The sequence below is a fragment of the Passer domesticus genome, chromosome 3, assembly GCF_036417665.1.
Source record: "Passer domesticus isolate bPasDom1 chromosome 3, bPasDom1.hap1, whole genome shotgun sequence".
NCBI classification, from domain to species: Eukaryota; Metazoa; Chordata; class Aves; order Passeriformes; family Passeridae; genus Passer; species Passer domesticus.
Genome location: NC_087476.1, coordinates 65,038,231 through 65,064,383, shown reverse-complemented (window position 1 = coordinate 65,064,383; position 26,153 = coordinate 65,038,231). Strand labels below are relative to the sequence as shown.

General features: G+C 36.3%; 1 long non-coding RNA gene across 1 annotated transcript; it reads right to left on the bottom strand.

The window, feature by feature from the left end:
* Window positions 1–6,957: 6,957 nt before the first annotated feature.
* LOC135296798 (uncharacterized) lies at window positions 6,958–25,577 on the bottom strand. The gene is made up of 3 exons (XR_010358789.1): window positions 25,384–25,577; window positions 10,151–10,196; window positions 6,958–9,954 (listed from the first exon to the last, which is right to left on the bottom strand). It is a non-coding gene; the product is annotated as an uncharacterized LOC135296798 (long non-coding RNA).
* Window positions 25,578–26,153: the final 576 nt, after the last annotated feature.

Below are 26,153 nucleotides of genomic sequence, written 5' to 3'. Positions count from 1 at the left end.
TGTAGGAAAAAATGGAAAAGCTAAAAGCAAACCCATTGAACACAGAGTCTAGCATCAGGGTTGCAGTGGAAAATAAAAAGGTGAAACAAACTATTGTCTGTGCCTTTCAGGTCTTAACTTAGCCAGGGATCATCCTCCATTGCTGACAGGTACATACAGTCACAAAAAAGATTCCATAGGTAGCCTGGCTTTCCGTGCTGACAAATAACTTCAGATGTTTTGAGATAATATGTATTTAAATCTGCACACTTTACTTTTTAACTTGCTCATGTACATGAACCATTCTGATTAACAGGTAAAGGCCTTACTCCATAATTATTCTACACAGAATTTTTCTTGTAGATGGCTGAGGAATGCATGAATGGCTTTTTTAAAAATACACATTAAATTATAAGAGCAAATATTTTCTGGGAAAAAGAAATATACCTGCTTTATTTGTTTGCTTGCAAAACCTTAATCATCACTCTTTAGATTTTCCCAGATCCCAGGTTGGGTTTTTTTGCTTCATTTCTATATACTGTGATTTTAAAACATCAAAGAACTACAGAATGTGACCCTAGAGATAACTGTTGTCCTTCTGGTTAGTCAAGCCACCCAGATCAGAATTCTACTTCAAGAAAAGGATAATGAAAAAATCAAATATAAATTTTTTTTCTGATATACTGTGCTGGGTTTGGTCAAGATGATAAATACCTGGCAAGATTTCCAAGTAGTCTAAGAAATCTGTTTTAAATCACTGTTGAATGTTGGCTTCAACATCCAAATAGAGAGAAAGGAAAGCCTATTGTAGTTTCACTGCTTTTATTCCAACCATTCTATAATCTTTCAAAATGAAAACAACTGTTAAAGGCAGATTTGTTACCACACCTCTCTTTCAAAGAGAAAGATACTTTCTGTTAATTTCAGAATGCCCTGCCACTTCACTTAAGAAGCCTTTTTTATAATATTAACTCAAAACAAATAATTCTTTTGTAGAGCAAAGGCACACCATTCTTATTTTCTATATAGTCATTTTACCTCATTGATAGAAATAGGGGACTAAAAAGTCTTCTGAATTTGAATCATAACTGAATTACTGTTACCACAGTCCCTCAGTAATGCTTCCCTGACTTTTCAAGAAGTGTCAGGAGCAGATTATAATCACGAATACAAAGGAATGTAAAAATTATAAGACATAATATACTGCAGAAAATGTAACACTTTGTTTTCTTGAGAGACTTTTGCATAGGTGCACACATATATTAAATATCAAGTTAAAATGATGTATCAAACTAACATAAAATAGTGATATATATAGTTATAATTATCTTATCCTTACAGGCAGGGACTATAAGTCTCAAAAGATCAAACTCCAAACTATGCTCTGCACTTAGATATCTTTTCATAACAGACATTTTCAAAGACACATCCAAAATTATTTGTATAAATAAGAAAGAGGTTGAAATACTCCTCACTCAGCTTTGTTTTCTGATACTCCATTAACCTGTAAACAAACATCTTTTTACCTTTCAAATTCTAGAAGAGTTTCCAAAACAGGCTTACATTTTCTCTATTTGTCTTATAGGGTTTTTCCTAACACCATCAAATAGCTGTTTGCCAGCTTTCAGCTATAACAGGGGGGAGATCTGTCATCACCCATGGGAAAACAATGAATTGTGTCTAGCCAGAAAATAAAGTGAGCACTTTCTTCACATAATAAACCAGTTCTTGACAGAGCCAGTTTTTCAAATAGACAATACAGAAGGAAGAATATGTCATGAATTCTGTTGCTATAACATTCTCTTGCATACCAGGTATAAGAGTTTTGGAAGCAAAATCGACCGCAAATTTTCTGGAAAAAAAAAGAAAAAAAAAGAAAAAAAAAGGAAAAAAAAAAAAACCAACCAACCAACCAAACAAAAAAAAACCAAAGGAAAAAACCAGTAAGCTATTACATCACTTTCTGCTTCAGTGGGGATGAGTAGGGACAGAAATTAAAAGGGAGGGTTTTTTTCTCCCTTCTTCTCTCCCTCTCTCTGCCTCCTTCATCTCCTTCCCTTTCTTTCTGCCTTCCCTCCCCTTCCAGCCTGACACACGCCTAAAGCTGTTCCTCTTTTTACTGTGGCTCCTTCATTTTAACCTCCTGCAAAACAGTTAAGAAAATCTTCTTTAAATTAGTGTATAATGGCTAGGTCCATCAGTTTTTAGGATTATATTCTTATTGTTAGAAAAATCATTTTGGAGTACATGAAAAGTATGAAATGTGAAAATTTCATCTGCTGACAACATGATCAAGTGACGTGGTTGCTTTTTTTCCTGTGATTGTAGTCTATATTTTGGAGAAAATCTGAGCTGGTGAATTTATGTCCTTTACAGTATTTTATCCACCTCTTGACCTTTTGTAGTGGCTTGGGCTTTACTCTTCAGAACTGCTTTACCCTTTGAGAACTGCTTCAGGGTAGCTGTTTCTGAGATTTTTTGTGAGGTCCACTATACTACATGTAGGGATGACTCACAAGCCAGACTTACCAAGAAAGCAGAGGACCATTCTAAAGTGGGCATTTCTCCCACTTGGGCTCAGAGTGAAGACAAGCTTTGCCTTTTGGGCATAAATCATATTTTTACACAAAATTTTTTTCAGAAAGAGAGCAGTCACTAAGAAATAAGCAGCTAGCTGTTTTCATAAAAATCAAACTGAAATGAAATAAAAACATAGTGAACCTCTTCAAATAAAGGAGTAAAGTACAGTCCTTGTGGTGAGAAATAATGCCACTATTTAACACCATATATGATTCCTAAATAAACATTATTATAGGATATTAACATTAAATATATTTATAATGGTGTCTCAGATCTTCTGGGAATCCCATATATTTTGCAGACTATTTCTCAGTCACAACTGCAATGCAGTGGGTGGAACATTACAGCTTTCTGCATCCAAAAAATACACAGAATCTTTCAGGAGCGTGCTGTGTGCAAGAGGGATAAAAAGCCAAGCTAGCAATCAAATCGGAAACTGGCAAGGAAATTCAGAGCAGGGAGGGAAGAATTTATGCTTTTTAATTTCTAAACAATAAGATGTTGTTTCATTTCTCCTCTACAAGATTACAGCATGTCAGCATATTAGCCAGGGCATCTTCAAGCATATTTGAAAAGAAAAGGGAAACAGATAGAAGGAGACTGGAAGAGGGGAAATTTAGCATGTTGTTAATTCATATAAAAGTTTGGGAGGATGGTGTGTGTTGGAAAGTACCTCCTCCCCTTTCCAGGATAGATAGCATGGGGAACGGGATAAACACCAGATGCAACACAGAGTTGAGAAACTAATGCCTAGAGGGAATGGTGTCACTTGATGTTTGGAGGGGTAACTGGTCTGGAAGGGAGAGAGCAGGGAGGAATAAGACACAATAATTCAAGAGAGGAGCTGTTAAGAGTCTGGGTCTAGTGCTTGGCAACAAGAGCTGCTTAGAGTTTAGGAGGCAGGGATCTCACTCCTCAGGTAGGGAAGTTTACCACAAGAAAGGAGCTGACTCCAGACTTGACTTCAGGAATATCTACTAATACAGAAAGGGATATTTGTGTCCAGGCTCAGTCTGGTTTGAATGATGAGCCCACTGTCAGCATGATGAAAATTCAGCTTTGGAGAGGCAAAACATTATCACAGTTTTGTGACTGGTTGTGGCTCTGCTCTATCATTTGCAGCAGTCAATGTCAGGCTGCATTGCTGAGCTGCCTGGAGATGCTGAAGACCCAAGAATCAGCATGAAGCCATGCTGAAGAGCAGAGATCCATGCAATCCCAAAGCTGAGGCACCTTTTCCACTCACACTCCCAAGGCTGTGCTCAAGACTGAAGGGGTGGCTGTCAGGATTGCTCTGGGAATTGTGAGATAGCTGTGCATCTGTGCCAGACACAGCTTGTTAACCTGGGCTGAACAGATCACTATTGATCACAATTTAACCTCTTTCCATAATAAAATAAATTATATAGCTCTCATGAAAATAGGATCAACATTTTATGTCAGCCCTCTTACCTGCCATTCTAAGTTTAATTCAGCAATTATCCATAGGAGAGAGGAAACTTAAACTGCCAAGTGCTGTAATCTCAAGATATTCCATGCAATTTACAGCCATTTTTAATTTCTTTCTTTTACAGAAGACTTTTATCAGTTTTCTGTTTCCTATAAATAGCATTTACTACCACAGGAATAGAACTAGAAGCAATAATATTTGTGTTGTATTAGTCTCCATAAATTCCAGTGGTGGTTGTGATATATGTAAATACAAAAAAAAAACCCATCATGATCTTTGCCTTGAGCAATTTACATACTGAATCTTGTTGCAGCTATATTGTGTTTCATCTGTTCTCCTCCAAATCAGAATGCTTAATAGTAAAGTAAAGGAGTAATCCTGTACACACAACAAGATTCCTGTAGTGCATGACTCTTTTTCAGCTCTTTTTGTCCAGGTCATTTATTGTCTGCAGTTGAATTACTTTGCTTTTTCACTTTGTGCCAGGAACAGGTAGGATTCTCTTGCCACATATAAGCAGATCAACGCAGAAAAGCTTTTTTTTTCCTTTCCCCTCATGTAAAAGCTCTTTTCCCTGAATGATGAATGAACAAAATTCTTACACTTAAAAACACTTTTAATTTCTTTCCTATACAGAAGACATGCTGTTTTATCTTGATAGGCTAACATGGGAATTGCCACTTTGTTCTGTTTTCTTTGGCAAGTAACTATCTTTGAATATTGCCTTATTTTCCTGTGGAAGGATGGTTAGGCCCAAAACAGCAGTGCTATAACAAAACACTATTTCATGCAGGTTTTTGATGCAGGTGTTTTACACGGGAAGCCAGGCTGGGGTGAATAACCCTATCAGGCTTGCACAGAGGATTAGCATGATTGTCACAGAGTAGAAAAGATTGTTGAACTATGTCAACATGAACAGTACATCAGTTCGTCTGCCTTCTAAATTGCCACATAATCAATATTCTTTCTCCCAGACCTCTCTTCCTTTTCTAAAGGCCATTTAAGGCACCACTGCTTGCTCAGTTTGATGTCTGCTGCTTCCCTTTGGTGCCTTTAACAAGGAGCATCAGGATCATTTTCTCTGGATAATTGAACTCTTTATCTTTCTGTATCTGCTTGTGGTGCATGTGTGAATGGCACAATTTTTCTGTGCCTCCCATCAGTATTTGTGATTGAAGAAAGGAAAGGAGTGAGGCAGGGTGAAGATTAAATTTTCTAGACCTGTAATGACTGCCAGACACTGTTGCCGTTTCACCTCATTTCTCTTGTTGCTCAAAGGAAGCACAGGTGAAAGATGCTGGTGGGTAATTGTCCATCCAAGTGCATCTGCACACAGGAATTTCTTGCAATAGAATATGTTCTTTGAAACAGTGACTAAATATATTCAAAATGAAGGCAGGATGGGCATTATCTGAACAATATGAAAAGATGGAAGGAACAGATATTGAAGATGGAGGGCAACAAAGCAAAGCAAGTAGCTGCTCTGAGTTGAGGCTCAGCAAAGCAGCAAAATAGACTGGGCTTATGAGACACATATTTTGCAAATTAATTCATTTAGTTCAACTTAAAAACAAGGAAGGAAGAGGTACTGAAGTCCGGTCACACCTTAGCAAACATTTGAGTGCCATTAATGGCAAAGATATAACTGCTGGGCTGCAAAGGTCAGGCTCAGTGTCCTCATGAACCTGATGAACAGGTTTGGACAAACAGAGGCAAAACCTGAGAATGAACCAGGGCTGAGGAACTTTGGCTGCATGAATATGAGCTCTCTCACTGAGTAAATGCTCAGAGACATCTAACAAATAAACTTAAGCAGGGTGTTTGCAGATGGAATAAAACCAGCATTCTATTAGTTTATTGTCTTCCTGTACATGCTTTGGTTTTAATTTTAGATGTTAACCATGTTCAAGAAATCTGAACAATAAAACTGTCAAATTTCCATGTTCACCTCTTTCATACTTCCCAAAACCAGAGGGAAAGAGCACAACCCAGCTGACTTGGTGGTTGAGTGCAGTGGACAGGTGCTGTGGGCTAACCTTAAGCTGAATAGTAACTACAAATTCCAGCTCTGGTAGAGGCATAAGACTGAAGAGAAGAGAGGTTCTTGCAGCAACACTGGCCAAAGTAGGCAGGAAAAGCTGTCAGATGTTTCAGATTAACTAAATTAGTGAGTTCTGTTGCTGTTACATTTTAAAGAGGATAGCATACTTAAAAATTATTTAAATGCCCATCCAAAAGCCAGCATTCTCTTGGTGGTACGCTGCAGCAGAACTTGTTTCTGAGAACACCCATAGTGCCTAGGGAGCTTGATTTGACTCTGAGTTCAATGTAAATTGTCTTATAAAAAATACTTAAGGATGCTGAATCAAACTAGGATTCCCTGCACTGCTTCAGCTGGATAGGTTTTTCTGTCTTTTTGATTTTGCTGGTGTGCAGGTGGTATGTAGTCTTTCTGACACCATTAATTTAATGATTTTCTCCAATCTTATAGGCATACAGATTACATTTCCAACAGTATTTCCCAAATTATTTCTACATGTATGCACTGAGTGATTTTTAAAATTTCCTTTCTCTGTGCATAAACTACAGCTATAGCTTTATTATTTATAGTCTTTATTACAAATCTTTTTTTGACAGCAAGAGTCTGAAGGAATTATGACTGGACAACACTTTGCCTTGTTAGGCATGCACCAGTTTGTTTGATTGCTATGACAAATGCTCCAAAGCCACAGGTGATGCTGAGCTCTCATAGGACAAATGATACAGGGCAACATTGAATAAAATAAAACGTTCATTGGTCTTCAGTGTCTTTTCAAAGCAGCCTATCCTTACTTTGCCTGTTTTCTCCATTCTCTAAGGTTTCTTCATCTGGCATCCGTGGAACAAAACTGGAAAATTTCTGGTGTGTAATGAATGAGCCAATATAAATTTAAGTTAATGCATAAAACCAGGCATACTATTCTTTCCTTCCTCACAACCTGCTGCTTTTTCTTTCCAGTACTGCTGGAGGAAGAATACTATTTTTTTTTTGGGGGGGGGACACTTTTTTGGCCATTCTCATTTCAATGTACTGAGTGTATCTTTTAATATAGTTAATTGAGTCAACTTATACAGAGGGTTAATGAGTTTTTTAAGCGCTAAGAAATTTTAGGAAGAGACTGAAGACCAAATTATATATTCATAGTCTCAGTAAACACAAGTTTATTATATTAATAGAAGGTGGAGAAAAAAATCCAGTACCTTCACATAGAAAGGAGGATTTTAATGATTTTAAATGACAGTAAGTTGAGCAAAATTGACTTTCCAGGAGGCAAAGTATGCAAAAGAAATCCTTCACAGCAAGCAGACATTCATAGTGTGTAAAGAGCAGGGTGCTAAGGAAAACAAACCAAAGAATCCAACCAGTCATCAGGCCTACAGGGTTTGAATATTCCAAAATTCGCAGGCAGAGTTGGCAGTCGCTGCTCGTAAGGTAATTCAAGAGTGGAACATCATATGGTGTTAACTGTCAGGACTGAAGTGCTCTGGTGGCAATGTGTGTGGGAAGCCTGCAGAGTCTGCCTGCAATGTGCCTAACAACCAGAATTGTTTTGCATTACATTCACCCACAAATTGAAAATATATGCAATATTTATTCTAGTATAGTTTTTGGCATAGGTTGCACCTCTAACACTTTGAACAATTTAAGCAAGCCTGGGGATCTTATCGAGGGCAGTAAATTAGAACATTTTGTTTGTAAAAAAAAGGATTTGCTGTACTCCACTGAAAAAGCCAAGCCAAAGCTGAACTATATCCTTTAAAAAACAAAATAAAACATTTTTATAGATAAACTGTCTCCATCTAGAAAACAGTTAAATAATGACCTTATTGACAGCAGCTGAACAAACTTGCCATAGAAAAATGTGTCATTTTCAACACATTTGGATTAAGGGGTTTTTGTCCCTGTTTTGCTTTATATAAATATATTTCTATAATGTATACAGACCCTCACTGGCATTTGAAAAGCAAACACAAGTCTGGGAAAGATTTTATAATTATTTCAAGTTTTTCAAAAGTTTGCTTTTACAAAATCCTGAAGTACATATGAACTTTTCTGTCCCTTTACAATAATATATGTATGGAGGTACAGACTATGTTTTAGACTGTGAAAATAAGAATTTAAAAAAAATATATGTCCATGACTGAAATCTTCTTGTAATTTGGGTGGACATGGCCACTTGAAACTACTGACAACAAGCACTGCAAGCTACATAAATCCTTAGTGAGATTTTAAAAACAAACAAGGAAATTAGGTTCAGCCTACTTCTGAATAAATTTACTGAGGCCCTTTGGCACTACCCCAGAAACAGCTTTTTTCTCCTCTATTTTTTGTGCAAGTAGTTGTCTATCTTCTCTCTACTGTAATTTACATTAACCCCATTCTTTGGAGCGCTGAGTTTGATGAAGCTCCTGTGAGATAAATACTTTTATAATCTCATTATAAGAGAACAGAAACATTGTAGATCCAGAGTACTTGTTGGGTTTTCACAAAAAGTTTTGTAGTAGATCAGCAAGTTTCACTCAGTATCAACCAAATCCCAAATGGAGTAAGTCAAACATTGCATCACTGAGAGTAATTTAATGAAAAAGCCTTGTTTTTTTCAGGAATGTAGAAATTATTTTAATTCAAAACCTTGTTTGGTAGAAAGTACAACGATTTTGTAGCAGAAAAAAAAACCAAATTTTTTTTAAAAAGAGAGAGAAAAACACAATCTGAAACTATAACTCAAAACTAAATCACCATTTTAGTAGTATAAACTGGTCAGCCATAATGTTAAAATTCAGAGTAAATCTGGCAAGCAGAGTCTTGAGTGGATCTCAAAGTGGATCAGATTATCAGCATTTGTTCCTGGCAAGGAGGCCTTCTCAAGTGGAAGCAGACACCCAACAGAAGATGTAGTCTTTCATATTTTTATCCTGACCTAAGGCTGTGTCAAGCTTATGAGCCATAAAGCAAAAAGTTAAGTAATGTAAGATGAGCTTTGTGTTCCATTTAAGGAACCACCATCCACAGAATTTCATTTCTATCTCTACTTCATTATGCTCTAGATGTTAATACAAATATTTCTATTTTCTGCATTTGCTTTCTTTAAATGTCTGGTGATAACCTGTGGCAGAAATTGGGGTATGGGGTGTGGGAGGAGGTACTCTATATAGAACCCAGCTAGATCTCTCATTTTCTGCAGATTTTTCTTCCTCTTTTAAATTAATTTCAGTCAGAAGAAAAAAAAGACAATGTTTTTCTCCAATAATGTGCAAATCAGGCTGAGTATTTAAAATGCATTTGGATTTATAGCACTGTATTTGATTTATTTGGTTAAATGGCAACTTCACATAGGAAACCCAGCACGAAACCACATAGCACAAAACTGTGGTAGTTCCTCCTAAATCTAGTTTATTCTACTGCCATCCAGCCATAGGGAAACCTAGGCAGAATGAGAAAACTGGAGAAATTGCTAGCAGCAAATTAATTCCTTGTCTTACTTTGCGTGTTTCAAACAAGAGTGCCACAGAAAAAAAGTAAATCACACGTGTCAATTTAGTTGTTATTGTTCTATGATTTCAAACATTTGTAAAACATTTGTTTGCCTCTATGTTGTTACTACAATTAAACATGTGAATTAAAAATATTTCTAAAGTGCATAGTAAGGAGTGACAGACAGTTGGAAACTGGTGGAGTTAGTGTGTATTATTAAACTGATGTGTTCTGAGATTTTGAATTGTTTGAATAATTTATTGTAAGTGGTTTATTTAGACAAGACACCAGCAACTTGTAGCAACTTGAAGTACTCAAGCCATCTTGATGTGATGCAGCTTGAAGACCAGTAGCAGCTCAGCTGTGGCACTACAGAACTCTGCACGGGACACTTTGTCTTGTTCTTGGCTGTTTTTCTCATTGCCGTCTTCTGCAAAGGTCCAGATTTTGTTTTAATGTTCTTGTTAGTCATAATTATTCAGCAAATAATTTATGCAATTTATGAAATTTTTAATTTTTTAATTTAAAATTTAATTTAATTTAATTTTAATTTACAAAGTTTTAATTAATTTCAGTTTTAGATAGCTTTTTCTGTGCTCACTGACATGAAATATGGTGTCACTCACTGAGTCACATTATTGTCTTTGTCCTCTGAGTCGATGCATGACATTGCTACAAAAAAAAAGAAAAGAAAAAGAATAATAAGACAAAATGCTAACAATGCTCATTTGTGTAAACTTTTGAATTAGTTTTGGGGCTTACAACTCTTCTATGAATAAAATATTGAGCCTCTGAATAGTAGCACGGTATAAATAAAAGATAAATACTGAAAAGCAAGAAAATATTCTGTTCATTGGAACCTTGTCATGTTGAATGGTAAAATTCCCACTGATTTCACTGCATTCAGGCTTTTAATGTTATTCATTATGTATTCCCTAGGGCTTTTTGTACTGTTCTGCCAATTTATTGACATCACGATTCGCTGGATTTTTAACATTTGACTCTACAACACTATCGTGGTTCCAGCCAGGACAGGAGAAATTTTTTGCAGCAACCAGGAGGGGGCCAGGCCAGGACACAGTGGTTATTCTATAACACCTACTTCATTGCTGGGGGCAGGGAAAAGGGAGACTTTTCCAGCAAGAAGAGATTCCTGCTTGTTGAGGAATCATGGCAGAGGGAGCCGTAGCCATCTAATATTTTCTATTATCAGGCTGGCTTTTTTCTGTATGGATCCTTTCTTCTCTTCTACCCTCTCCATTAGTATTGTTGCTGCTACTGTTCTTATCTCACTGCTGCTTCCAGTAAATTGTTCTTATCTCAGCCTGTGATCTTTGTATTTTCTCCTCTCCAGCCACCCTCAGGAGGGAAGGGAGAGCAAGCAGCAAGCAGCAAGGAAGCACTAAATTGGAGAATACAATCCTAAACCGGGACAAGCACAATCACTTCAGCTGTAATATTTTAACTTGAAATGAAAATTAAGAATATGCTAAGAGTCCTTATTTTTCTAAAAATTACAGTTGTTAACAGTAAATAGGACTGGATCCTCTAAAAAGCAATCTGGAGTTCTAGCTTTGGGGGTTTGTTTGCTTGCTTAATTGTCTTTTATTTACTACAGTGACAAAATCTCAATGTAAAGAAAGATCTGACCTGAGACTGTTTCAAAACCCCAGCAGAGTCCTGTGAGGAATACTCAGCTGCTTCCTTACACATTATTGCAAACATGGGATTAACACAGCTCAACATTAAATATCAGAGCTAGAAAAAACTCTCTTCTATTTGTATCCCATTTGCGTTGTAAAATCATAGGCCAAAGTGAGAACTCTTTTTTTTAGCAATGGAAGAGAAATAACTAAAGCACTAGGCCTTAACGAGAATTTAGGCTAAATCAAAATCCTAGGGCATTCCTATTGTCATTGAAAGGTCAAGGATGAAAACCTGTCTCCTCAACATAAAAGCTGTTTTTCCCAATTTCTTTGAGATGATGTCATGTGGTTTAGTTTTACGTTGTCCTGCATGAAACAGGGACTTGTACTCAATGATCCTTAGGGGTTCCTTCCAACTCAAGATATATTCTATGACTTCAGATGCCTAAACTGCCAATTTAGCTCCTCAGCTCACTGTCAGATCTGCCCCTAATGTCTCATTTATTGCACAGCCACAGGTTCTCAACCTAAGATTCAATATGCTTAACAGGCTGGCTTGACAACAGGTTAGGAAGACACAACATCTGTAAGAAGCTAGAGAAAAGAGAAGGTAACTGAAAAAGTCTGTAGGCAATTTGGTTTCAGCATGACTTTTTGATTATAGTCAAATAAGCAAGAAGTTGAGTCATTATTAGTGTAATATGGTAACAAATAAGCAAGGAAGTTACAAAGGGCAAGAAATATTCTTAAATGAAGAGTGTTTGGAAACTGGAAAGACTCTGGTGTTACAAATTAATTAGTCATTGCTTATTAATGTAATTAATTAATCAAAATTAAGTGTTAAAATAATTATTTTAAATCACATTAGGAACAAAAAGAGAAACTACAGACAATATTCCATTTGCAAAGCTCCCCCAATGGTTGAAAAATACTGAAGCAAGGCTTACTCACTGTCTAAAATGCAGTTTGAGAGAAATAGACTGACAAGTACATGAAAGTAAAATCATCTTAAGTCAGTTTGAGGCAGATCTATCAGCTCAGTCTAGACCAAAGCAAGTCCTCTCCTCTCCAGCTCTGTAGACATCACTGAAGTGAGTCTGGCTCCTGCCAGGTCTGTGGTACAGAAATGGCACTTGCAGCTTGAGGACTGCAAGTGCCAAACTGTTAGCAATCGTGATGGAATAAATACTTTTCGTTGGGGAAAATATCTAGCAAGAGGTCATTTTAAAGAGGGAGCTTGGAAAGAGTATTACTGCTTTTGGGGGATGTGATCTAATCCTCTTACTAGGCTGCTAATAGACTAAGGAGAGGACAAATGAAGTAGAAGGGTTGTGATTGATTAAATATGATAAATGCTTCTTGCTCTAAATTGTGAACCCATGTAATTTAAACATATGGTGTTTTATGAGTTAGCCTAGTTTATTCCCATTTGCACTGCAAAATTCCTTAATACTTATATCTTTTAGTGCTTTGTCCAGTTCACTTTCCTTTACTGTACAATGATATACTGTGAACTGGATATGGAGAGTGCTCCAGTGTAAAACAAATTAGGTTTATCATGATGCTCAACAGACACCTCCTTTCTTTAAATGTAAACTTCATTTTCTTCTTTTATCTCTGAACAAGTCCTCTTGTTGGTGGGCTTTATGTCCTTCTATTGCCTTTATCAAATAATGTTTCCAAAGAGTTTGCAGTCAGCCTTATTTTCTGCCCTAAATCCTGTATCTTTACTGTCTTTGTCTATAGCTTCTAATTTTTTGTCGTAGCAGACTTCACAGTGTTCTCAACATCTAGAAAGCTTTGGACTTCCGCAATACAAATCCAGGATAACTTCACTAACAGTATGAGTAGTGTAAATTCTCACCCATGAACAGGCTAGCCTGATGCACACAACAGTCTGGAAGACTGATGTGGGTGAAGAGATGCACCAGCTACTTACAGCTTCCTCTCTCATCCTGTTACATGTGCTGTGAAATTTTGCAGGGGATCTGCATCAGCATTCATCCTTTGCATGTAAAAACTATATGATTTCTTTCCAAACGGTGAAAATGGGCTGTAGACACAACTACACATGTTTTCTTGTTTGGCAATTTGCTGGCTGGATATGTAATTTGACTGGTGTTTTTGTATTACAGCAAACTTGGAAGAAGAGAAAAGTATTTGCTTGTTTTTAGAGCAAAACCATTCACTGACTTTGTCCAGTTATATCCTGTGTTAGCCTAAGTCTTCTTTTAGCTTTTTGTATTGAAACACATGCTTTTCTTTCTGTCTCACCCCAGAGCCCCATGACATCAGTAGAATTGTTCTGGATTTACAGCAGTATAACTGAGAACAGAACTTGGATCTGTGTCTAGCTCATTAGGACTTTCATTGTAACAAGCTTCTAAGTTCATAAATAATCACTCTTCTGCAAATCCTCACCACTCTGCTTACTAAAGTATTCAGAACAATACTTAAGGAAAAATTAATAGAGTATTACTAACTTTAAATACAGCTTAATTAATTAAACTGTGTGGAGTTATACAGACACTTAAAATGAAGCACTGTTTAAGTAGCCCAGACATATTAGATCTCTTGACTTTGCATGTGTGTTTATTTTAAAGGAATTTTGAGTATTAATACTGATAAACGTATTGCAAAATAAGATCCTCAACACTTCTATCTGTTGGAGCACTGGATTCCGAGACTTCATTGTATCTCTGACCCCAGTACCTAGCACATGAAGTCTTACTGGAGATTTTTGATTAAGATCAGTTTCACTTCATCTGTTCATGATTCCAGATAATTTGTTCACCTATGATTAATAGTGGCACATAAATCTGAAGTCATATTGCTCTTATTCATTTCTACATTAATTTCTGGTTATGATTGTTAGTTGTTTGGTATGATTTTTAACAGTTGTATTTCACATTTCTCTCCTATTTGTGGCAGTTTGCTTTTCCTTCTCTAAATGTTATTGTATTTTCTTCTTTGCATCTGTGTATTTCTAATTGTTCTTTCCCTATGTATTATTTATCTGACCTGGTAATATTCACTGTGGTTGAGTGTCCACTGTAAGAATTGTTTATCTTCTTTGTTACCAAACTTACTTTTGTCTTATTTTTGTCCTAATCTTATTTTAATGACTCTTATCCATTTCAATCATCCTTATTTGAACATAAAACTTGTCCTACTGAGTCAGATTGGTGATCCCTCTATCCTGATGCTCTAATGGCAGCTGGAGATGCAGTTGTCAGGGAGAACACCCAACCTGGGGGCTTTCAGTCACACACTTGCCTTCTACTTCACCATTACTCCAGTTGGTGTATTAGAGACATCAGAACTTTGCCTCTTCCTGATACTGTTTATAGACTTGTTTTCCATGAAATTGTCTAATTCTTTCTTTTATCTGCTGAAAGCCTCTGCAGCCCGATTATGTGGCCTCTTGTAATAAACCTTATTTACTACTTGATCTTGTAAGAAAAGCAGAAAGCAGAATACATCTTTGATTTACTGTTGGTCTCAATCTTGCTGATTTGATTAAAGTCCTTATTCCTCTTTAAGCAAGATCTCAAAGAGGGACAAGTAATATTTAGTCCTTATACATAAAAATTAACCTGACAACTGAAATGAGCGATGATATCAAAATTTTTTGATTTCACAAAAGCAGAAAAATAGTGAGTCTGAAGAATAATTATGTGAGCATGAGATTCTAAATAATGCCAGCATCACTAGCCAAAATACATTATTATTAATAATTATTTTGCTTTGTTTCAAGACCTGCTCCAGTGTGAAGCCCTCAATCTTACTAGACCTTTAACCAGTCATTTTTTAAAATAAGTGGCATATGTTTATTCCTTCTCCCCTAAAAATGATCCAGCCTTTAAATTCATGTAAAGGATTCAAATAGCAAAGGGAATCTAAATTTCACAGTGCACAGATCAGGAACAGGAAAAACCATTGTGTACGCTTCCGACATTCAGCTTCACTTCTGCAGTCCTCCCAGCACAGATCTTGCCATTATGTGCTCATTTGATCTCGTATTGTGTCAAAACTAATCAGAATTTCATGGCAATACAATGTCCTCTCTTGATACTTCATCAATGTCACTTTATTTGCAAAGCCCAGCATTTAAACTTCATAAACCAGTTTTACAGGCATTCTGTAATTTCACATGCGCTCCTAATCATTACTGTTGCACTTTGTTCGGTGCATTTTTTAAACATAGTAGTGCATCAAGCCCTTGGTAATTGTGTAGCCCCTCACTTTTTCATTTTCACTGCAAACCGACACTTGAAGATTTTTGCCATACTGCTTTTTTAATAGGCTTGGAAATGTATCCTTATTATTTTCTAGTGTAATGAAATCTTTGCTCCATGCTCTTTGGCCACTGTTATGAAGGTAGAATTGCATTAATTTAATAACTAATTCTATTCAAGGTAGAGTGTTAACGTCAAAGAAGATAAATTCAACAAAAAGAAAAACAAGTCATAGACAGAGGGGAGTAGCCTGAATTCAAATATTGCAGAAATTTCTGTAGGAGAATTTGTACTTCCTGACTCACAATAAACAACAGCTTTATGAAAATGAACTGTAGACTCTTCTTCCAATATTTGAAGTAATTTATTTTTATTATTTGTTTTTACATGATTCACACATATTCTGGCAGTCAGTTCTCAGAGCTAATAGGATGTTCCAGGATCTGAGCCCATTCAAAAAGGGACAGTTTGGTAGATGTTGCTCAAGGGTCTGTCTAAGATGAGCAGTTCATAGGAGTGGATCATTAGATTAATCTCTTCTTTGTCTTTGAAGTACCGTTATCATTAATGACGCTGTGAGAGAGGTCTGAAGACAGATAATAAATAACAAAGTGATCTGGTACATGCATTTTTTGTCCAGTTTTACATCAGAGATAAATGTTTCAATGTTACACTGACAAAATACCACTTTCATAGTTCTTTCTGACTTCCAAGAAAAGCAGCTTCTGTCTTTTCTTCTCTGAAGTGTTTACTAAGTGTTCAGAATGTGTGGACCAATTCCCACTTCCTAGAATAGCCAGGGCATCTTATGTTTTCAGTTTTAGAATGAAGAGGTAGGGACAGGAGCAGTGACTCATTCCTGTGCTATAGGAGCTGCTATTGATGGCCGAAGAGTAAAAAGACAAGAGGTTTTTAAGGAAGATGGCATTATTTTCACCAGTGAGGGAGGGAGTCTTAACCTTTTGCATCACAGCTCATTGCTGATGGAATGGAAATGTTCAACTTTTTCATTACTGCTGTTGAGGGCAATTTTCAGCTGTCTCTGTTGGTGTCACAGCAGAGAAGAGAATAATTGAAAAGGCTGGTCACACAGGCTGCAAGAGGCTCTTGCAGACACCAGCAAAGAGGCTCTAGAACCTCTTTGGTTTGGTGGGAAGAAAAATGAAGCCAGCATCTAACAGAGTGAAAAAACTAATTCTGCAATAATAGGTCTTGCAGATTAACATCAATCCTGGAGAAAAGTGAAAATGCTGATAAAAAAATCAATTTAAAGAGTCTTACATAAATGATACTAATTTATAGAAAATTGTATAACATTTATAAAAACAGAATCTGGACAACAGGACATGTCAAATTACGTCTTTTAATTAGCTTTTAAGTTTTGCTCATAATGTTAAGGCCGTTAACACAGTACCCATAGCTTTTTGTGGAACATTAAGACTTGAATAGAACTTTCTGCTAACAATTTAGAATGATACAAAATGAATGTTTTACATATTAAAGGTATTAAAGCTGACTAATAGGTGTGTGTTAAAGTGGAGTCAGAAAACCCATGTTCTTAATACACCAAGTAAAAAAATCTGATTCAAAGACCACACATGAATCTGAAGAGCAAAAGGACCTCATGTCAAAATCACCAGAGATATGTGGCCTGGATATTCTGCTTCTGATTTTTTGTCTATAACAGTACAACAGGCACTCTTCCAGTCAGAGGTATTGTCAGATATATCCAAAACATAAGTCTAAAACTATGCAGCTCTTCATAGTGGGGGAAAAAGTAATATTTTAGTCAACGTACATAACACATGCTGCAAAATTGTTTGCTACAGTCCTAATGTTGCTCATCCCTGGGCTTTTCTATTTCAGAGAAAGGACACACTACAGTTACTGCTTAAGATGGCAGCTAAGTACATCCAATGACAATATATGAAAATGGCTTTGTCTGTTAGACCTCTTGAACTTCACTGCAATAGTATTACAGGCCAGTGGATATATTGTATGTTTTTAAGGAGATATGATTAATTAAGGAAAGGGGACTGAAGCAAAAAATTTCCTCATAATGGTCCTTTACTGTCAGTGAGTTCAATCTGCTGAAATGACACATTTTTCCCAAACCACAGCCTAAACAGAAGATACTCCAGAAGTCATTTCTAAGAAGTACAAGTTAGATAAGAACAAAATGTGGTCTTGAAATATTTGCACATCATCCTTTTTCAGTAGAAGGAAAATTCTGCGACTGCCTTTTAGAAGTAACAGAAATCCCAATAGATAGTAAGAAATATAAAAGTAACATGAGTATTAACATATCTGTGTGCAATGGCAACAGTGCAGCTGGTTCAGTGTTCCACCATGAGATTGATTTACATAGCATAATATCCAAAAAGATTCATGCATTACACACAGCACACAGTGCAGCAAATGCAGTTATTTAGCCAGTGATGGTGATGAAGCCAGAGGCAAATCATATCAGCTCTAAACAAGGCTTTGCATGGTGCCTGGCTTTGCAGTAAGTCTGTGTTTGAAAAGCAATGAGATTGTTCTGGTATTAATGCTTGGCAGTTGCAGTAACTTTATGTATCACATTATGCATTTCCTTTTTCCTATATGTGCAGCTGATTCCAGTGGTCTGTCTCCCTTACCATTTAGCTAAACCAGACTCTCGATTTAACAAAATTTTTGACAAGAGCACATTTTGAAAGAGTTGACTCTGTCTTCTTTAGAGGAACTTTAAAAAAAGGAGTAAAAAAAAAAAAAATTATTTTACTGAGCAGTTCTCAGAGCAAATTGCATGAATCTTCCTATTGTACTTCCCATCTGTTTTTGCATGCTTTCTGTAACAAAATAGTTAAGGGTGCTGATATTTTAAAATACTATTTACATGAGGTAAGCCTTGCAATGAATGGGGCTGTTCATGCCTCAAACTATGGTTTCTTTTTAATCTCTCTGTGAATTCAAAACCTAGTTATGCTGCATACACTTGGATCACACTGGAAGTATTTAATTTGAAAGCCCAAGAGGTACAAACCAGACCCTTACCTTTCCTCCAGGAAGCAAAGCAGAGCCAACACAGGGCTCTGATGGCCAGTCTAGTTTCTTATACTGAGACTCCATCTGGCAATGGAGGAATGCTCAGATGTAATCACACACATTTACTAAAGTTATAAGCTTACATTAGTGTTGCTTGTTCTGCTCTTAAATAAGCAAGGGTAATTTTCAGAAATTCAGAAATTGGTTTGTTTCTCCATCAGAAAGACTTAACACTACTGACAACATTTATAATGTACTTGCCTGGCTGAACAGAAATGCAAAACAGCTACTGGGATACACTTGCTGTTTATATTGGAAAACCTGGTGAGACTGAACCATAAAAAGGTAAAAAACTTCCTGTTGAAGATGTGAGGTTCTAAAGTAACTAGAGTTATTCTGAAATATTTGTGAGAATACATTTGAAACTAATTCAAAGCAGATGAAAAATGCTTAAAAAATAGAGTAGCACTGTACTTTTACTGACAGTTTATTGTCTAAAGTATGCATGATTAGGCCATCAGTTTGCAATAAATAACTAATTCTTCAGTGAAAATATTTTTTTTAAAAATAAAGGTAGAGCAACTAAATTTTATTTAAATCCGAATCTGTGTCTGAAGTGGTGTACATGGCGTGGAACATCATATTAGATCTACCAGAATATCTTTCAAAACAACAATTAACAAAATATGTATTGCCACAATATTATACCCTTTTTCATTAGCAATTTGTTTACAGTACTAAATAATGGGGGAATAGTATTTTGACTGAACAAGGGTATAAGAAGAATAAGGCAGGCTTTTTTGATTGATAAGGGGTTATCAAGTACTTGATGACCAGAAATTTCTGGAACTTATCCAGTCATTAAAAGAAGAAATAATGGTAGAATCTGGTTTTCCTCAGAGAAATAACTGTGTCTAACATTATAATATAATGGCAGTACAGGGAAAATGTTTAAGGGGAGAAACAGTATTATGCAGTCAGAACGTAGCCTTATTATTTCTCCTATGAGATCACATGTCTGGAGTGTTGATGTCTGAATAGAAAGATTCAAACCAAGGAATTAAGTAAGATAAGTAATGACTTCATGATACACAAGTCGCAAATTATGCTACACAAAAGCACAATATAAAAATCAGCCTATGGAAATTTTGTTTTAAATTTTTTGTGGCAGATTTGTAGATTAATATAATTTAAACATGCATTAAGCCAAATAAAGCAGTCCAACAATTTCTTGTATTTACATTTCCATATAGAGTATTTTGACTAGACCCCAGGTTTCTCAGTCTCTGTCCTAAGTAATATATATATGTTCAATTTAGTTAATTAACACACAAATCACTTAGATTAAAGTCAGAATTAAGAGTACTGCCCCCACTTACACTGTGATTTCCCAGATATGTGACAAAATACTAAAATTCATGAGCAAGAAAATCAGGTTTAATTGATTATATATTTTGTCTCATTTAAAAGATAAATAGCAAGTATATGGAAAACTTTTTTGATCAGAAGCAGCTGTTCTAGATTAGGCCAAAGGGCCATCCATCTAAAACAGCATTTTGAAATTAGGACACACAAAATTCTCCGTCACTTGAGCAATAGTATACATTTTGCCCAGTTAAAACCATTTTGTTAAAAAACCAAACCCCAATACCTAGTAGCACATGTATCACATTCCTTCTAGTATCAAGTTGCTCATAACTTTAAACTGATATCTACTAATGTGCCCAAACCTCAAATTTACAAGCTTGTAAACCCTTCACCCCAAACCAACCCTGAAATCAATTCATTAAATAAATGAAGTTGCCTTGCTGGTTACCTTCCACTCTTCAGTCACCAAGCAGCTCTAAGCAGGAGGTTACACTTACCACCTGGATCTTGTGATTTGACAAAATAAACATTAAGTTTTTTCCTGAAATCTCCTTTAATGAGTTTTCAGTTTGCATCAGATAATCTGGTGTGTTTGCTGTATAAAAGCTGTGCAGCATGAGAGGTCACTCAAGTTTCTCTATAATGGAAAAAGCAAACATTTATTGAAGTTGTTTTGTTTCAATGCCTTTATTTTCTTTGAGCACTTTAGGAAGCTTTATAAAAAGGGGTTTTTTTTAGTACATGTCTTTCACAGGCTGGTTTTCAAACTGATTTTTGACTTGATTATCTCTCAGCTGACTATGATATAGTTGCTCCCAAAATTATACAGGTAGGTGGTCTCTTCAACAAATAATATGCTTCTAAAGCTGCTTAGAAATTTATTAACATACAGAATTTAAACATCACTTTTATACCTCCTAACATTTTCTTGCATTATGAACAAGACAAAATTTTTCCAGGTCATGTGGCCATTATAAAACATTGGAAAAATTTTAGAAATTAATTGTGATCGTACAAAAAGTAATTATATAACTCTTGATATTTCAGTCTCTTCAGAAAATAATGTCTGGTGGAAAAAACCCCTTAATTTAAAAGGTGGAGCACTTGAGTTTCAATCGAATTTTTGGCTGCCTGAGGTTACTTATTCTGTGCAGGCAGAATATTACTCAGAAATACTCTCCCAACCAGTGGCCAGGCAGGATGCATCATGTCTGACCTTGTGTCACAGCATAGCTGGATACAAGTACGAGGCCACTAACAACTCTCATTATCAAAAACCTGTCAGAAGGACTTCTTCCTCTTCTTGGTTGTTCCTTTGTTTTGGTTTTTGGTTTTTAAGGACAAAGCTGAGCTAGTGCCTCTTCCCTAGAATGTTTCCATTGATACCTTCCCCAAGAATAAGGATGGACCATCCATGTTTGAGGTCATCAGCATTACCAAATAAGTTGTACTTTAATCATTCTTGTGTATGAGAAAAACCACCAATTTTTCTCTGTGCACAATTGTAATCTGTGCCACAGAGAGTATGTGTCTATCCAGATAATGAGCCAGCATATCTGTAGGTCTTTGGGGCATTTGAAGTTTGGGAAAAGGAGCATCACTAATGTTCTCCCAATTTAAAGTCCCACATAAAGACTTTTTAAATAATGCAGGGGAAGGAAATATTAACCTTGCAATAGTGAAGACCAATGCTATGTCACTTCAAAAGAGGCATAAAACTTAAATGCAGTTTCTTATGTTTTGGTCTTCTCCATAGATAGAGAGCCTCCTCTTTTTTTCAGAACAGCACCTCACTAGAGATGTTTAATTTCTAACTGCAAAGAAGGAAATAAATCTTTTCTTCCTGAAATTATATTCTGGGTATTTAACAGAGCAAGGCAGGAGGAAGAGCACTGCTATCAGCAGATGCTGTGATGGCTGCCCTCAGCAGAGTTGACTGTGTTGGCCTTGCTCCAAGTGCAAGCATACTGCTAGCCTGTGGCCTCAGTCTCAAACCTTTGCATGTAGAGTGTCAAGGTGGTTTGTCAATCACAGACTTATATTTTAGCACTGTGCTCATCACTTACTAAGAGCAGCTGCACATCAGGACATCATAACTTTAAGTAGCACTTGTCCATCACTTCCCTCTGGCCTATGGTATTTCATTGAGAAAACTCATCTAATACCTATTTGAAGAGTCCAGATGATAGACAATCTTATATGTATAACTATCTATTCCATATCTAAAGTGGAAAATTATTACAGATAACCACTAAATTTAATTTTCTGTCAAAACTGAATAGTAATCCGTGTAGTTTATATAGATAATACAGGGATTTTGAGCCATAACTTTGAGACCTGTAATAATTGTTTTAGATTTAGTCTGAATTATTTTCTACTTATGAGAGTAGAATTAACTTTCATTTCAGTTAAAGGCTGAAACTTGTGGGTAATGCAACATAAAAAGAACAATCATAGAGTGGTTTGGGTTAGAAGGGACCTTAAAGACCATCTATTTCAAGTCCCAGTTTGCTGAAAGCCCCTCAAAGATTTGTGCTTACTCAGTTTCATTAGGTGGTCTGGAATGGGCTCTTAACTCCAGTTCAAGAGATGAAACGTGATCTCAGAATATTTGAGTGAATGAGAGTGCTTTGAACAATATATGATACTTCAATCACTAAAAGGAATTTGAATTCCTATTCATCTACTGGTGCTATTGATGAAATTATTGATAAATTTTCTTTTATTTCACTTGAAGTAGTTTTTCCCCAGTCTCTCCACAGATTCCAACTTACACAGTATTTATACTGTATTTTGGAATAAGCCTTGTGCTCAGATATTTTGTGGGGGCGGTAGTTTTAATTTTCACTTGTTTTGGTTTTGTTGCAGTATTTCATAGACTGATGGATTTCTGACTTCAGTAATTGTTTGTGGAATGTCTCACTTTGTGCCTGTGTGTGGCTATCAACATGATTTCCTGAACAGATCACACGTCTGTATGTCTCACCTTGGCCACTGTCTCAGAGTAACCACTGGAGTGCTGTGCCTCTTTCTTACTCTGTAAATCACAAGGGCAGTAAGAGAGATAGGGGTCATATACAAGCACCTCTGAATGTCTCTGAATAAAAGCAGCATATAAAAGCTAGATAAAATGTATGTCAGGGAAAAGAGCATAGACACATATAAAAACAGGGATCTGAAACAGGGCTATGGCAGTCAAAACACTGCAGAGCATCTTAAATTTTGGTATTATCTATAAACTATCAGTGGAGTTCCTAGTTGAAATGACTTTATTTCTATAACAAAGTTGCAACTGGTGCTTTTGACTTAGGAATCCATCCTTGTGTAGCTCTCTCTCAAATATTCTAGTTGTTTTTCACTAGAAGCTTTGCTGATTTAATCAAAATGGATTAAGTAGTTCTCATTGTAAAGATCAGCTTGGTTCAGCATCTGATAAATCTAATTTCTACATAAGAGCATCTCATCATTGTGAGCCATAACCTGATGAATTGCAGGCTTACTAGGAGGCTTAGGCTGTGAGATAAAGAAAGGAAATTTTTCCTCATTATTTTCCTTAGAGACAGGATAAAATCACAAGGTTTGCAGCTGTATTCTACAAGCTATGTTCAGAGTTGCTAATTACAAGGCATGATTCTTCTGGTGCTGTGGGGATATTCACAACTGCAACTTTAAATTAAAAACACTTGTATAAAAACTCTAGCGGTGATCGCTGTATGTTGGGGCAGGCAGCTGGTGCATTAGATATAAGTGGAAGGATTTATTCACTTTGCCTAGAGGTAGCTGGCATTTTTGCACTCCAGAGATTTTTTAAAGTTTACTGAGAGTTTGGCTTAGTTATGCATTTTAAGTATTGGCCAGAACTTGAACAATGTCCGTCTGCCCTGCCGGGTGAGTGATGTGTATGGTGTTGTGTTCAGAGAGAGTGTTATAGCAAAGGCAGCAAACTTTCTGCTGCAACATTAGGAAAAAAAATTTAAATTCTCAGCTGTGGCCTTCCTACTTCACTGCAAATGACTAGTTGGGATGTTCACAGAAGGCAGGTTTCTGTCTCTGATAGATCAACAACTGCCATGATGGCTGTATAAGGATTATGAGAAGACCAGCCTGGGCTCTCTGCTTTGCTCACCTGTCCAAAGGAAGAATTGGTTTTGCACAGGTGCAGTTATTAAATAAAATCAGATACATCAAAAGTCAGCAACAGAAAGAAAATTTGTTGTTATCTGCTTTGTTAATTGATCTACTTGAAGCTGTACTCCTGATGCACGGTATATACTTTGTTAATAAAGGTACCTAGCTCAGCTACAAATCACAGTGAAAAAAAATCTGTTTCCAGTTAGATTGAAAATCTTACCTTTAGTGTAGTATATAGGGAAAAAAATGCCGTTTAGGATATATATTGATTTGAAAGTCCATCTCAGAAATTTGATTGCATTTCTTAGACAAAAACAGCTGATCTATTTAGATAGTGTGAGAAAAAAAGAAAAACAAAACCAAACAAAAAAATCAGCAGGTAGGAAGGTTGGTTGTCTGTACACCTCTTCTTCCTTGGTTATGGTCTGCCAAGTGTGAATCATGGTACCCATGAATTTGAGTGCATTGCAGTTCAAAATTAAGGTGCTGTTGGGCAAGCCAAGTACTTGCTTGGTACTAAGAAACTTCTGCTAAGCATTCATTTAGGACAATTTGAAACTGGAAAGTCTTTCAACACATAACAGTACAGAAGGTGTAATGTGAGCATTTGATATGAGCTCTGCAGTCACACACAGAAAAGGGAGCAAGAAAGGACACCATTCCACTATCAGTGTTTCTTCCCTTACAAAACATGTTTGGCATCTGCATCTTGCAGTTTCCCCTGGCAACTCTCTACTATCACAGAATAGAATGTCCCAAGGCTACACTCCATTACACTGCACCATCTTTTCTTTTTTTTTTCTTGCTCCACAAGCTTTAATGAATCCCATCAAATTTGCACAAGTGCCCTATTTACTGTACAGAGATTACGTCAAAAGAAATGATGTTGGCTTCCTATTAATGCTTGAAGATTGGCAAACAATCACAAAAGTCGATTGCTGTTCAGTTTGCTGAGTGATGGCATGTATTGCTGCCTTGCCTAATTACAGCAAATCAGATGTTTCCTGTGGTGGAAAACAATACTAACAAATTACAAACTCCGTGTGTTGTGAAGGGAATAGTATATCTCAAGACTCAATTGACGCAGAGCATTGGGACATGAAATTCTGTAGGTGTTTTATCAGTTTATTTTAATGTGTATTTATGGTTAGGTAAACCAGAATTCAGGAGAAATATTATATCTTTAAAATATATGTGACTGATTAACTGCACAGTAATAGCTTTTTTCAACTGATTCAGAGCTGAATTGTATTCACAACCAAATTTTTACTGTTTGGTTTTTTCATAAGCTTTTCCCCACAAATCTTCTGTTGAGTTAGAAGAATAAAGGATATGATAAGCAGTGAGGAAAGCATTACTACACCGAATAATCTACAAATAATTTTCAGGGTGCACAGAGATTAAAGGAATTTGCATTACCACAGGAAAAACAACAGGAATTTACCTTACCTCTATCTGAGATTTTTAGTTCTCACATCGAAGGCAGTAACGATACAGCTGGCTTTGTGCATATTCCCTCTATTTTTCAGTCAGCAGTTCCCCAAGATGTGTTTTTACACTGAGGGATTATTAGAACATCATGATAACTCCTACACACAGTCTTAGCCTAACTTCAGCATGTAATTTCAATGCCTGTAGCTTTACTTCGAACAAAAGTAGTTGGTGTGACAGCCTTTGCTCTTTGTAAAGGATGACACTGATTTCCTTCACTTTTCACTTAACTAAGAGAAAGGCTGGATCGATCAATCAAATTTTGCAGTGTAATATTAAAGAAAACAATTGTTATTTAAGCCTTACTTACAGTATAGAAGTCAGCCTGAAGAAATATTTGCTGAAAAAAATTTAACTAGAAAAATTAATGCTTTTTATTTTCTTGAGGCTGAGTTGAGTAAGTGAAATAAAAATTATGTTTGGGAATTCTTGCTTGAGAAATTGCCTATTAAGTCATGACATTGCCCACACACCTCTGATTTCGCTCTTGCAGTTCAGTGAAGGAGAAAGAATTCCATGAAGAAAGCTTCAAGGAATTTCTTTAAGACATATGCCAGCAGCAAATAATTTCTACATATGAATGTAGTGAATACTGTTTTCAGGATTCATCAAAACATGTATCTACTCCTGTTGGAGGTTTCTAGGCAGATGCTTCCCCTGACCTCTCTGGAAATTTCCAGTTGGATGCAGTAGTGCATGGGATGAGGAGAATCTCAGTACACTGGGTT